At 36.7% G+C, this 13,255-nt stretch overlaps 1 pseudogene; it reads left to right on the forward strand.

The window, feature by feature from the left end:
• Positions 1-328: 328 nt before the first annotated feature.
• Positions 329-13,255, forward strand: part of LOC143387384 (CDKN2A-interacting protein pseudogene) — a 30,335-nt pseudogene continuing 17,408 nt past the window's right edge.

Here is a 13,255-nt window from a genome sequence, read left to right on the forward strand (position 1 = left end):
CGTGGCCGGCGCTGGGCCGGGAGAGCCAGGGCTCTGGCGGCGTCCTCCCTGGGGGATTTGCCGCGCTGTCCCGGCCTACCAGCCGCCACCGCCGCCTCCCACCCGGCCGGGTCGCTGGCCCCCTCGCTCCCACCCCAGTGCCCCCATCTGCCCCTAGTCATCCTGATAGTTGCTCGGGGGGTTATCCACCGACAACCCGGGATCCCAGCATCTTGTTTGATGTAGCCCCCCACCCCACTCCCCAAGCACAACTCGGAGGCCTGGCACACGCTTCTCAGACACTTCATTCCTTCCTTCCTCTGGGCTCCCTACTGAGATAATGTTGTAAATGATTTCACCAGATCTGGGCCCAGATGAGATTCTGCAGCTCCTGACTCCACGTGACCTTGGGTAAGTCCCTCTTTTGCTTTTATGATGGAAGGCCCGCCCAGTGCCAGACACTGTTCAACCCTGGGATTACCACTATGAGAGAGAGAGACAGTGGCAGCCTGCAGACCCTGATTTTCTGACTGATCACCAGGCATTCCTTATTTTCCCTTTCTTGTAGGGTTTAGACGATGGTCTGAAAGGTCAGGAGGACCTAACCCAAACAGGAAACCACACTTCTGGACAATAGAGTATTGCCAGGCTCACTGGGGGATGCAGGAAGAAATATGACAGTTACTGCTCGCAGGAAGCCTGCAGAGTAAAATACACACTCATGAATACAGCTGACATATGGATCTCCTAAAGGATTCCTCTGGGAGGTCCTAGGTTCAAGAGTAACAGGTGTTTAGATAGAGGTAAAATGCTATGGAGGTCTTGGAGAATTAAATTACTTTCAACTTGGGATACTATGGAAAACTTCCTGGAGGAGCTTGCTTGTGCATTGTACCTTGAAAAATAGGTAGGATTGGGGTATTGGAAATGTGCCAGGTCATGGGGCTGGCAAGGCTGGAAATACCCACGGCATTAAAGGGCTAGATCCTGGGAACTTGGATCTTTATTCTGGATAAATATTTGGATACAAGAATAAGAAGAGGGAGAGACACTTAAATTATAGCAGTTAAGAATTTGAAATTCTTTAAAATTACCATGAGCCCTTATGCCAGATAGCTGACATATTTTAGTTTCGTTTTAGAATTTGTAAAGTGGAGATATGTATACTATGTTAAAATGTTATTTCTCTGAATGTAAATAAAGTACTTGTTCAGAGTCAAGCACATATTAAGTATTCAATAAATAGTATGCATGGTATGATGAAGGCAATAATGATTGCGATGATGCTGATGATACTGATGTTCATGATGACCATGGTGAAAAGGAGGAAACACAGGAATTTTAACATTTTCCTAATCTTTGTGGTCTTTGAAGATAGGTTTCCCACTTCAAGTCTGTGGAGATAAGCAGTGTGTTATGACAGCTTTGGCTTAAAATAATACAATAAGTTCATGTGTATTAGGAAAGGAGAGAATCTTAGTTTCAACAAATACGATGACTCAAGAAGCTAGAGATTCAGTAAAAACTCCAGGCAAATTATTTATTGTGTCTGCATTTTTTTATGAATCAAAAATAGTTGTTGTTGGTGATGTGTTTTGCTTATTGTTTGTAAATACAGTAAAGGTTTGTTTCCATGTTGATTAACCCTAGTAGATAAAATATAATAAACTCTGAATGCTTTCTGTTTTCCAATGGCCTTGTTTGTTTTAGCCTTGGGAACATAAGGAGAAAGTGTGTCTTACCCCAAAACAGCCAGTGGCAGAGTCATGTAGCCCTAGATCCTCTCTCTGTGTGCCTCAGGCATGCTCCACTCATTAGGCAGAAATTCTTGTCCAGTTTCTATGGGTCCACTGGGCAAAAGCTATCTGTAAAATTCTGGAGACCATTGGGCAATAGCTAAATATAACAATAGAACAAAAGGTAATGGACAAAGATATATTTGTCAGCTTAGTGTAAGTAATTAAAGCAATTTTTATGTGAATGTTGTTCAATAATCAATATCTGTAATATTTAATTATGGGATATTGATAATATCTGTTCAGTTTAGTTTTCACATCATGATACAATATGTTTGATACCACTTATACATCTGTAGGTGGACTGAGAGAACACTGGATTGAGAGCCAGTTTAATTTCATTTATACATTAAATCATTCGGTAATTGCTCATACCTTGAGCAATCAAAGGGTATTTTACTTTTCCCATACCCATAGATTGAGGAGGTAAATGAAATGATCTCTAATTTCCTTGTGGCTGTGGAAGTGCAGAAATGTGTTTTTCAATAATTCTCGTAGCTATTAGTATTTCCACCTGCAAGTGAGAAAAGGTCAAGAGGAAATAAGTGACTTTTATAGATCACAGAGTGAGTAATTAATGTTGTTGGAATTTGAGTCTCAGTTTGTATCAGAATGAAAGATTATTCTGGCACTATTTCAGAAGACCAAGTCACAAAGACTGAGCAGAACATTAGGTAAAAAGTTAGTTTTGGATCTAATTAATCAATGATGAGTACTTGAAATAAGGTGATAGCAGGAAACATAGGAGGGTGAAGTATACATAACAATCATATTTTTTGAGAGAAAATGAGCAAACCTTGAATATCTCTTTGGTTTATGGATGTGAGTGAAGGATAAGGAGAAATATAAGATGATTCTAGATCTGGCTTTAAAAACCACATGAATGGCATTCTTGATGATAAGGAATGTGAGTTACATAGGATTGTAGGTGAAAACAATTAAATTAGGAAAGTGTTCTGTCCTAAATGTGTTTATAGAAAAACAGATAGGGAGAGAGAGAGGGGGGGGGGATGCATAGATTGATGATAGATATTAGAGATGACTTGACCATATTTAGACTATAGGGAAAATATCAGAAATATCCAAGCTCATGAGATAGAAATAATAATATGAATTAGGCAGTATAATGGAAGTAAAAAGGAAAAATAAAAGAAAAACCAAGTCTGACAAGGACCTTCTATGAGCACCAGTGCTCAGATGATAGAAGAAAGAAGACAATCTAGTAAGGACACAGCTGCCACTAAAGTAATAAAATAATGAAGAAAGACAGTTTTATAGAAGCCAGGGAAGGGTGGAACTTTAAAAAGAAAAGGTAAAAAGATATTATCACCAAATTTAATGAAAAGTGGTATTCAGGTTTGAAAACTAGGAGGATATTGATGACTTCAGTGGCAGCAATTTTAGTAGGTTGGTAGAGATATAAGTCAGATTGAAGAAACTTGAAAAGTAATTGTGAGGTCAGAAAATCAGGGACACTTTTGAAAAATGTAATTGATCTAAGGGGTTATCACTACTGGAACAAATGGCCTTTCACAGACTTTAGAATTTATGTGCCAACAATAATCACACTGGCATCATTGCTACAATCTTTTACTAAAGCTATATTTCCTTTAAATTTGAATACTTTTGTTGGCCAGGAAATTATATCAGAGAAGACTGATTTACCTTCTTGGTCCAAATATTGACCCATATATCCTAACCAATTTGAGGTTTTAATGAAACATCCATAGATGTGGTAAAATAAATATTTTAGTAGCATAATCATGCCAACTACAGAACAAGTTTTATCAAGTTTTGGACTGAAAATACTGCTTTATCAGTGTTACTAAACACTCTAGAATTGATTCTTCTTTAGAATAGAGAATGCCTCATTAGCCACTGACACATCATAATTGCCACATAGTCTATTTAAATCTAGTTCTTGTTAGGGATGTCTTATACTGTAATAACCCTGCCAGTCAACTTGCCACAGATTCTTTTGTGGAGGAAGTTCTCTTGAAAACTTCAAACTATTATTGAATATTATTGTTTAGACATTGTCCTTACTAGTAGGTTTTAATTTTTAATAAGAAAAGGTATTTTGGCTTAACAACCTTTTTTCCCCCATTTTCTCATATGCATTTTCCCATGAGAAACCAATTATTTCCTATAATTGCAATGTGATTTTTGATTGGAATATTAGCACAACATCTAGTAATAGATCTGTTACTAGTTAGTAACATAAACTTGGAAAATTCCTATAAAATCTTTGGATATTTATATTTCTTCTTGAGAGTAGAGGAGTTCCAAGAAAAGTCCAGCTGTACAGTGCTGTGGTTTTTCTAAATGCTTTTGCATCTTCTTCAAAAGTCTAGACATAGAACTACCCATGCCCTGCAAAAAGTGTTGTCAGTACTACCAAGCCTGTTAGCATTCACATGATATCATCATACCATTTTCTTGGACTGGACATACACAAGAAATAAATGGTACCAGAGCAATTTCCTTAATAGGAATCATACGCAAAACTGAAGAGGAACAATTGTGAGCAAAAAGTACAAAATGGAATGTGTCTGGGGAATGCTGAAGTATAACTTCAAATAAGGTGGCACAGCTGTGATTATGCTGACAGAATGTATCAACAAACACTCTATCTCGAAACATTAGGGAAAAATAGCATTTGTTTAAAAAAATTCTGGCTTACTAGGATTCCTAAAGGCAGAAGCAACCTAACCTCTGGCTCTGTAAACAGTGACAACATTCTCAAGCCAGAGGATAATTTCACAAGAGCCAAGTGAGGTAAACACTGCTTATCATGACCAGTCTTCCAAAAACAGAAGGTGTTACCAAACACATTTTCCTCAAACACTTATGCATTAAAATGGAAATAGTCATCTAGGTTCTCCTACCAGACTTCATTTATTTTCAGGTATTAAAGCAAGATATAATGATTAGACTGTTTTGCACATACATAAATTTCACAGAACACATACTGGCCTATTTTTAACATGGCAGATAGACGTTAATATTGCATCTCTTGGTACTATTGCTAGAGGCAATGAATTTCAGAGTGAAACTCTCTTTATAAATTATACTGGCTATCAGTTTTATTCTCCTTTACCTTTTCTTTTTCCTTCTATTTACATGATTTTTCTTAAATAGACATATTTACACTTGTATTTCTAATTTTTTAAAATTTTTGTATTGGTACATAATAATCATGCAGAATAGTGGGTTTCATTGTGGTATATTCATAGATGTTAATAGTACCAAAGTTAAAACCATATTCACCCTCCACTGTTCCCTTCCCTCTGCTCTACTGATCTTTCTATTGTTAACTTATAGTGATTTTTTTGCATCAGTGTCTTGTGGAGGTACATGATGGTGAGATTCACTGTGCTATATTAATAATGAACATAAGAATATTAAGTGAGATTCATTCCACTGTCTTTGCCTATCCCATCTCTCCTTCCTTCCCTTCATAAACCTTTGTTTACTACACTGGTCTTTCTTCTATTATTTTTTAAAAATCCTTCCCCTTATTTTGGATTAGCTTCAACATGTCAAAGAATCCAAAAGATTTAAAATCAGTATATTGCAGTGATGCAGCCACATCAATGTTTATAGCAGCACAATTTATAATAGAAAAGTTGTGGAGCCAACCTAGGCACCCTTCAACAGATGAATGGGTAAAGAAAATGTGACACACACATACACACACACACACACACACACACACACACACAATGAAGTACTATTCAACCCTAAAGAAAACTGATTTTATCGCATTTGCCAGAGAATGGATGGAAGTGAAGACTATCATGCTAAGTGAAATAAGCCAGTCACAAAAAGCCAAAGTTTCAATGTTCCCTCTGATATCTAATTCTTTGTAACTTCCCAAACTTCATCATAATTCTGGCAGGTTCCTACATCATTTCAAGCTGAATATTTTGCTGTGTACACTTTTTCACACTATATCATAGTTAATAACTTCTTACTTCATTCAGTGTTCTCAACTAAAGAACACATTGAAACCAGACAAACATCACTCTCCCTATACCACCCAATATCCATATCTTCCTTAGGAACAATGATTCTAGGATCTATGGGGACAATGGCATCTGTACACTTTGGAAGTTTTTGGATGATTCTAATATGCAGCTCTGTTTGATATCCATAGCTCTCTTAGACAATTGTTAGTAACCTCTATTTTCAATGTGTGGCAGACCACTATAATATAGTCTTTTACAGATTTCATTAGATCTAAATGACCCTTATATACATATATATGTATATATACATTTGTGATTATAATCCTAAGGGTTAGTGTTTTTATTTGAAGTGGTGTATTACCTGACTGTGTCTTGTCAAGAAATATTTCTTGCCCATAATTAAATTATGTCCCAAGCAATTTACTACATGCATTTACTTTTCTGCATCTCATATGAATAATTTAATCAAATTATTATTATCATTCTCAGTTTCCAAATAAAGAAATCAAAGGTCAAAATTTTAAATTATTTATTTTGCATCAGTTAATGGATTGACAATTTAAAACCAGATTTCTTTGTTCCTACTCCAACTCTTTTCTCCACCACCAGTGTTTCCTAAGTAAAATTTAAGGTCAAGACAGGAAGAATAGAACTTATTTTTCTATAACTATTGTTTTGTGCATTTTATTCTATGATGTTAATTTCTCAAATCTTTCATTTTCACAATTTTTTCGGGGGGGTGGTGGTGGTTGGTAAGGGAGGTGTACCAGGAATTAAACTCAGGGATACTTCACCACTGAGCCATATCCGCAGCCCTATTTTTGTTTTTAAACAAATTATCCAGTTTGCTTTCTGCCTTTAATATATTTAAGAAATGCCTAAAACTGGCTTTGAATTTTCTTTGCATCTATGATGTCTTTTCTATTAAAGTTGTGTTTCTATATATTTTTATACCTGATTCATGGTTATTGGATACAGGCATTTAAAAAAATAATATTTTTTAAATATGTGGACTTTCAAAGTAGAAAATATGCTGGTAATTTATCATTGAATTGCTTAGTGCCTCACATTTGCTATGGTTGGTGTTGAACTAGAGATCCTCCTGCATTTGCCTCCAGAGCCACTGGGATGACAGATATGCACCACTGTGCTGGCTTCATTTACAAACTTTTAAAGACCATCCATACAGTTTTTGGTTTTATTCTTTCACAATGGATATTCAACTTCCTATAAACTCTAGATATTCTGAAAACTTGATTCTAGAAGACTTGTTCATCCAGAGAAAATTGTTTAACAAATGTGTACTTTTACTATTGATATTCTTTTTCTAAAGGGAGGTCCCTCTTAAGTTCACATTATTAAATGTTTAGTGTTCCCAAATCACAATGCTTTAAAAATCTTTTAAAGGAAAAGTTGAAATAGAGGAATTACCTCAAATTCTGTTTCATGGATATTCTTTCAAATACTGAATTCAAACAACAGAGTAGCTATTTCTCATCTAAATATTTATTTGCTTTGTCTCCAGTTATTTACTGTTTTTATTTAGTAACTCACAAAATTGAAAATAAAGCTAACTAGTTCCCAAGTTCTAGGGTGCTTAGATAAAGTGCCTGTAGTCTGCCAGTTTGGGGACAGAGTAGCTCACAGAAAGTACAAGTTTCATATTTAGACAGAAATTGGCATATTTTTAATGCCTTCCTAATAATGACTTCAACAAAAACACTGATTTTGTCTTCCCACCAACTTCTTTACACCCTTAATGCAGTTTTTGGAGAGTGGCCAATCTTATCCTAATGATTATCCAATTTGCTTTCTGCCTTTAATATATTTAAGAAACGCCTAAAACTGGCTTTGAATTTTCTTTGCATCTATGATGTCTTTTCTATTAAAGTTGTATTTTTATATGTTTTTATACCTGATTCATGGTTATTGGATACAGGCATTTAAAAACAATTAAATATTTTTTAATATGTGGCCTTTCAAAGTAGAAAATATGCTGGTATTTATGTGAATTTTTTTGTCAATAAATAATAAATTGTCTGACTGTCTTTAGCACACTGTATTGTAATGCTACATTGTGCTTTAGAGCTAGGATTCTTCAATTTAAAGAAGCTTCTGTAATTTCTATCCTACCTAATTGGTCTTTCTGCTTATTTCTATATAGTTTCTCCATTCTTTAATTTGTATACTTTGTCATTTTTCTGTATTATTTTCTAGGGCAACTACTACCCTCATGTTACTTTTGTTAATGAATATTGTCTTGGCAATTCTCATGTATTTATTTTTTTTCTAACTTAAACTTGTTTGTTCAAGTTCCAAATGAAGAAATTATCTTGTGATTTAATTTGAGATTGTATTATTTTGGGGGTAATTTGGGGAGAAATGACATTTTTATTTCAAAGCATATATTATGAGTCTCTCTTGTCTATATTGAAATAATTTGTGGCACATTTCACAAATTTTGAGAAACCTCAGTTATTTTACCTAACTTATCAATATGTATCCACTTTTAATTCATGCTGTTAACTTAAAAATTCAGTTATCCTGATGTAATTAATATTTTCTTTCATTTATTTAGGTTTGTAGTTGGCTATATCAGTGGCCTACCACTAAACTATGTCCTGAACCAATTTTAAATTTTTAAGTTTGCCACAGAGTCTAAGTTGCTTAGATTAGCCTCAAACTTGTGATCCTCTAGCCTATTATACACTGGAGAACCCAAATTCTAAAGAATGTAATAGGAGGCTTCTATTATTTCCCTTAGGTAATAAATAGCAGCTGGATTTTCGCATAGATATCCCATGGACTTTGAAGGGCACAACTTGACCTGGAGGTGCGCAATACTGGAGGATCTGTTTGCCTAAAGAGGAAGACCAGATCCAAGTTCTTCCTGTAGAGAATGAAAACCTGTACTTCGTCTAAGGTGGGGAGCTGATGGGTTTGGCTCCAACTAATGCTGGAGGAAATCCAGGCTTGCAATTAACATCTTTTGAATGAACAAAAGAAGTTGGAGATTTGGATCCTTCAATATTGGTAACTAATTAAAAGCACCAATAACAACATCAATAAAGTACCATGTGTTCCAGTAATATTTAGGTCAAACAAAATAGATCTGGGCACAGGACTTCAAGTTGCAAACTTTGGGATTAGACTGACTTATCTCAGAGGAAAATTATTTTGAACTATATACTTTTTCACTGGTGAATCAGGATCCAGTGCAGGTCTTGTTAGTTTGGGGTCTGAGGTGGAAATAGAGGTCCCAATCCCCTCCTAATATGGGGACAGGAATTGCCTCTGACATCCTTGCAACAGGTCCTATGTGAGCATACATTCTCACAAGAGGGAGCTGTTGGCTGAAATCTCTTCCAGATAAAATATAAAAATTATGCGTGTACATATATCAATATATCATAGTGAATTTCACCTTTATGTATGTGTGTGTGCACATGTCTGTGTATGTATATGTCTGAGTATGTGTGTATATATATATACATATATAATTTATATATATATATATATATATATATATATATATATATATATATATATAGATGTATATATGCACATATTTATATGACCAACTAAAACATAAATAGAAGAAAGACCAGTAAAGTATTGGCAGGAGAATAGGGGGAGGGATGAGCAAAGGGAAGAGGAAGCACTGAAATGCCTGTATTATGATTCTGTCAAAATTAACCCCACTATTATGTACAATTAATGCACTCATAAAACCATTTTTAAAAAATAAAGTGCGTAGGCTTCCCAAGGAGTGAAAGCTTAGCAGTGGAGTGTCTGTGGGTCTAACTTCCTGATGAAGGATAAATCCAGACTTGCCTTCTCTTGTGAAGGCCAAAGTGATGTCTAAGCTAGTGTGCAGATGATGTTTCCTGTACATCCTGGTGTCCTCCCAAGATGCTTCATGCATGTACATTCTCCAGTGGGTGGACCTTCTGAAACAGTGTGCTCTAGAAGGGTCAGGCTGGCTTGGTTTCTACATTAGCTTCTGAAGAGTGTTGTGATCTTAGGCTTAGTCGCTTAAATTTGAATAAATATATTCTCTTTGAAGCCAGAAGTCTGCAGAATTTTGTGAGGCTAAAAATCCAGGTATCTGCAGGTTGCTTCCTCCTGGAGGCTGTGGGGAGAATTTTTTTCCATTTCTTGTGGCTGAGCTTTCCTTGAATGGCTGAATTGCTCCCATCTCCACTTCTGTCATCTCACTGTGTCTCTTCTCTTGTCAAATCTCCCACTACCTCCCTCTAAAGAGAATTATTTGTGATTACATCTGAGACCTACTTAGATAAATTAAAGTAATATTTTACCTCAAGATCCTTGATTAGGTTACATTTGGCTTAGTCCTTTTTGCTGTGTAAGATAACATGAGCAGTGTATTAGTTAGCTTTAGGTTACTGTAACAAAAACCTGAGATAGTGATGTTATAAAGAGAAAAGTCTTATATTGATTTAATTTTGGAAGTTTCAGTCCATGATCAATTGATTTCACTATTTATGGACCTTTAGTAAGGTAGCTAATCATGGTAGCCATACATAGCAAAACTGCTCTGATCGAGAAACAAAAAAGAAAAAGAGTAAAGTGTTGGGTTCACATTATCCTCTTCTGCAGTGCAATCCCAATAGCTAGAAGCCTCCCATTAGGCTGCAACTCTTAAAGATTCTAACAACTTCCAGGAGTGCCATGGGCTGGAGATGGAGCCTTTAATATATGGGCTTTTGGAGGACACTTATCTATACCATAGTAGACAGTTTCTGTGGATTAGGACCCAGATCTTTGGAGCCATATTCCATGGCTGTTAATTCAGAAACCAGCAAGGGGTGAAGGGAGATTGAGAAAAGATAAACATACAGAGATACAGAGAGAAAGCTGGGATCAGGTGGGACACCATCCTCTGTTGGAGGAACAGTGACCCAGAGCTAGCTCAGCACATTTATTTCATAGGTTTTATCATCAAAAGGTTATTTATGGGAAAGTTTCTGCAAAGAGGCAATCTGAAGGACAGAGCACTGGTGAGACATTAGGGTTACCTTGTTATGCTTAGAATTCACTTTCCTTGGGAGCTGGAGTCTGAGCTCAAGGTCCAGACTGATATAACTCCATACCTTCACACAGAATTTCCTTGGACTGGGCATCATCATAGCAACTGGGCAATCTTGACTAGCATTTTGCATAGGAAGTTCCCAGCACATACACAGCCGCGAGACACTCAGAGATCATGATCCAAATTATTACTCTCCACAGCCTAACACAACTTTTTTAACTTTCTAGATTCTGGTGGTAAAGGGAGGTATTTATCAGGTGGATGTGAATAGTCTTCACCTGTGGCTAACCACACACATAGACCCACAGCCCAAGGGCCAGAGAAGACCTTAGGAGTTAGAATTATCATACTACTCTCCTTGAATGCTCTTGCCTGTAGATATTTTAGGAAGGGAATAGAACAGGGGCCCAATAATACCTGGGCATTTTATGGGTTCCCGTCTGCCCCAGGAGAGCATTTTGATTTTTTTCAGGCTGAAAGTGAACATTTTAAAAATATTTTTCTGGTTTCTCTGACAAAGACTTCTCAGATCTCCTGTTTCCTCTAGTAGGATGGTTTCTTCTCTTCAAATTTTCACACAGAGAACTTTCCTGATTACCAGGCAAATTTTAGCTTTTGGATCAGATGATCATATAAAAATCTAGCTATATGTCCTTGTCATCTGTAAGAATATGTATACCTTCTCTTATCCCCATTCCTTTAATTAATTTATGTATTTTTTATTTAATTTTATCACCTCTAAATTTTTTGCTTTGATGCCCTATGCCATATCCTCTTTTCCAATACAAGTTCACTTATCGGCCTCCTGAGGGGACTGCTTTGTGACCTTGTCTGTGAGTATAGTGCTGACACTAGCTACCCTGAGCCTTTGCATCATGGAAATCCTCATGATTTACCTTGAAGTTTTTTTTTTTTTTACCCCATAGGCACATGTGTTTTAAATGTGAAAATATGCACATACTCATTTGACATTTATTCAACAAATGTTTTTAAAAATTGCCATAGACCTAGCAGTTTATGAGTCCTAAGAGAATAAAGATGGATGAGGCATGAAGAAATGTATTATCCAAAAGTAAAATAGCTAATACTTATTGGATGTTTACTAGGTGCTAGAGAATGAGTACTTTCTAAATGTATTTCATTTAGTCCTCATAATGACCCCATGAAGTAAATATTTTTAATCCCGTTTATACACAAGAAAGAAAAATACAAAAAATATAAGCAACTTGCTGCCGCAGTCTCTGGCTGGGCACAAATCACGAGCCACCACACAGCTCGTAGATTCAAACAGCAATTCTTTATTCCAGATCTCACACCGGCCTTCTACAAACACGTTCTGGGGAAATCCACGTTCTCTGCCCAAATCCACACTCCACTGGGCTTCTGTCTCCCAAAATATACTGTCTGACCCTAAGAGCTCAAGAGGAACTCAGGCAGCAGGATATGCCCTATTCTAAATGGGGAACACCCTAATCTCCTATTATGCTAAACCGGGAACACCCTAAACACCTGGTCCTTGAGCAAGGTCACCTTTCAGGAGTTTTTCCACTAGACAGCATGGGAGTACGCTGGCAAGGAAATTGTCATACCTACTTGGCTGATGGCTCCCAACAACTTGCCAGGTTCACTTATCTCGTGCATGGGATTTGTGGGGCTGTAGTCTCCACAGTCTGACTCAGATGCCCTGCAACAAATTAGAACTCAAAACTGGTCTTAGAATGCATGTGATTCGAGATTATATTTTTCCCGACTCTATTGCATATCCCCTGTTCAAAGGATTTCCTGGAAATGGAAGGGAGTTCTTAGAAAGTAGGACAAAGAGAAGCTGTTATTCTCATACGCCTTGCTTCGACGGGTCAAAACCGCTGCGTTTCTTTTGGAAAGCAATCTGGCAGTACATACCAAGATACTTTAAAACTTTAAACCTAATTATAGCCCTTCTGGGAATTAGTAGGAAGAAAGACCAAAAAATATGAAAAAAAAAAGCTTTATGCCTGAGAATGATCTTTGAGACATTCTAAAGAGAAATAGAATAAGTACTTACAAGGCATTCAGATGTGAAAAGGAAATGTAAGTTTCCTTTCCTTTTTTCCTGCAAGCTGCCTGGACTTCCTCATGAGTGCTCAGCCTGCCAGTCCCCCTGTGTCCCTCTACTTCATGGACAAAAGAAGAGGTCTAAATGTATTCTCATCTGCTTAGATGATCTTGGTTTCTTTGCAATTCTTTGCAATAAATTCGGTTCTCATCCAGTTGGTGTCTGGGTGTGTTGGAAATGGTTTGAATGTGCCCTCCTGACTGTTAGAAGAACTTGTAGACATGTCTTTGTTCTGTCTTTAGCCTCTCCTGGACATCGCCCTTTCTTTGGTCATTCTATGGTGATCTGATGCTGAAATTTGGGGTGATGAATCCATGGTGAGCTCTTTGCATTGGGCCAAGGCCTGGTGGGCTCTGTTAGT

The sequence above is a fragment of the Callospermophilus lateralis genome, unplaced genomic scaffold (assembly GCF_048772815.1).
Source record: "Callospermophilus lateralis isolate mCalLat2 unplaced genomic scaffold, mCalLat2.hap1 Scaffold_167, whole genome shotgun sequence".
Classification (NCBI taxonomy): Eukaryota; Metazoa; Chordata; class Mammalia; order Rodentia; family Sciuridae; genus Callospermophilus; species Callospermophilus lateralis.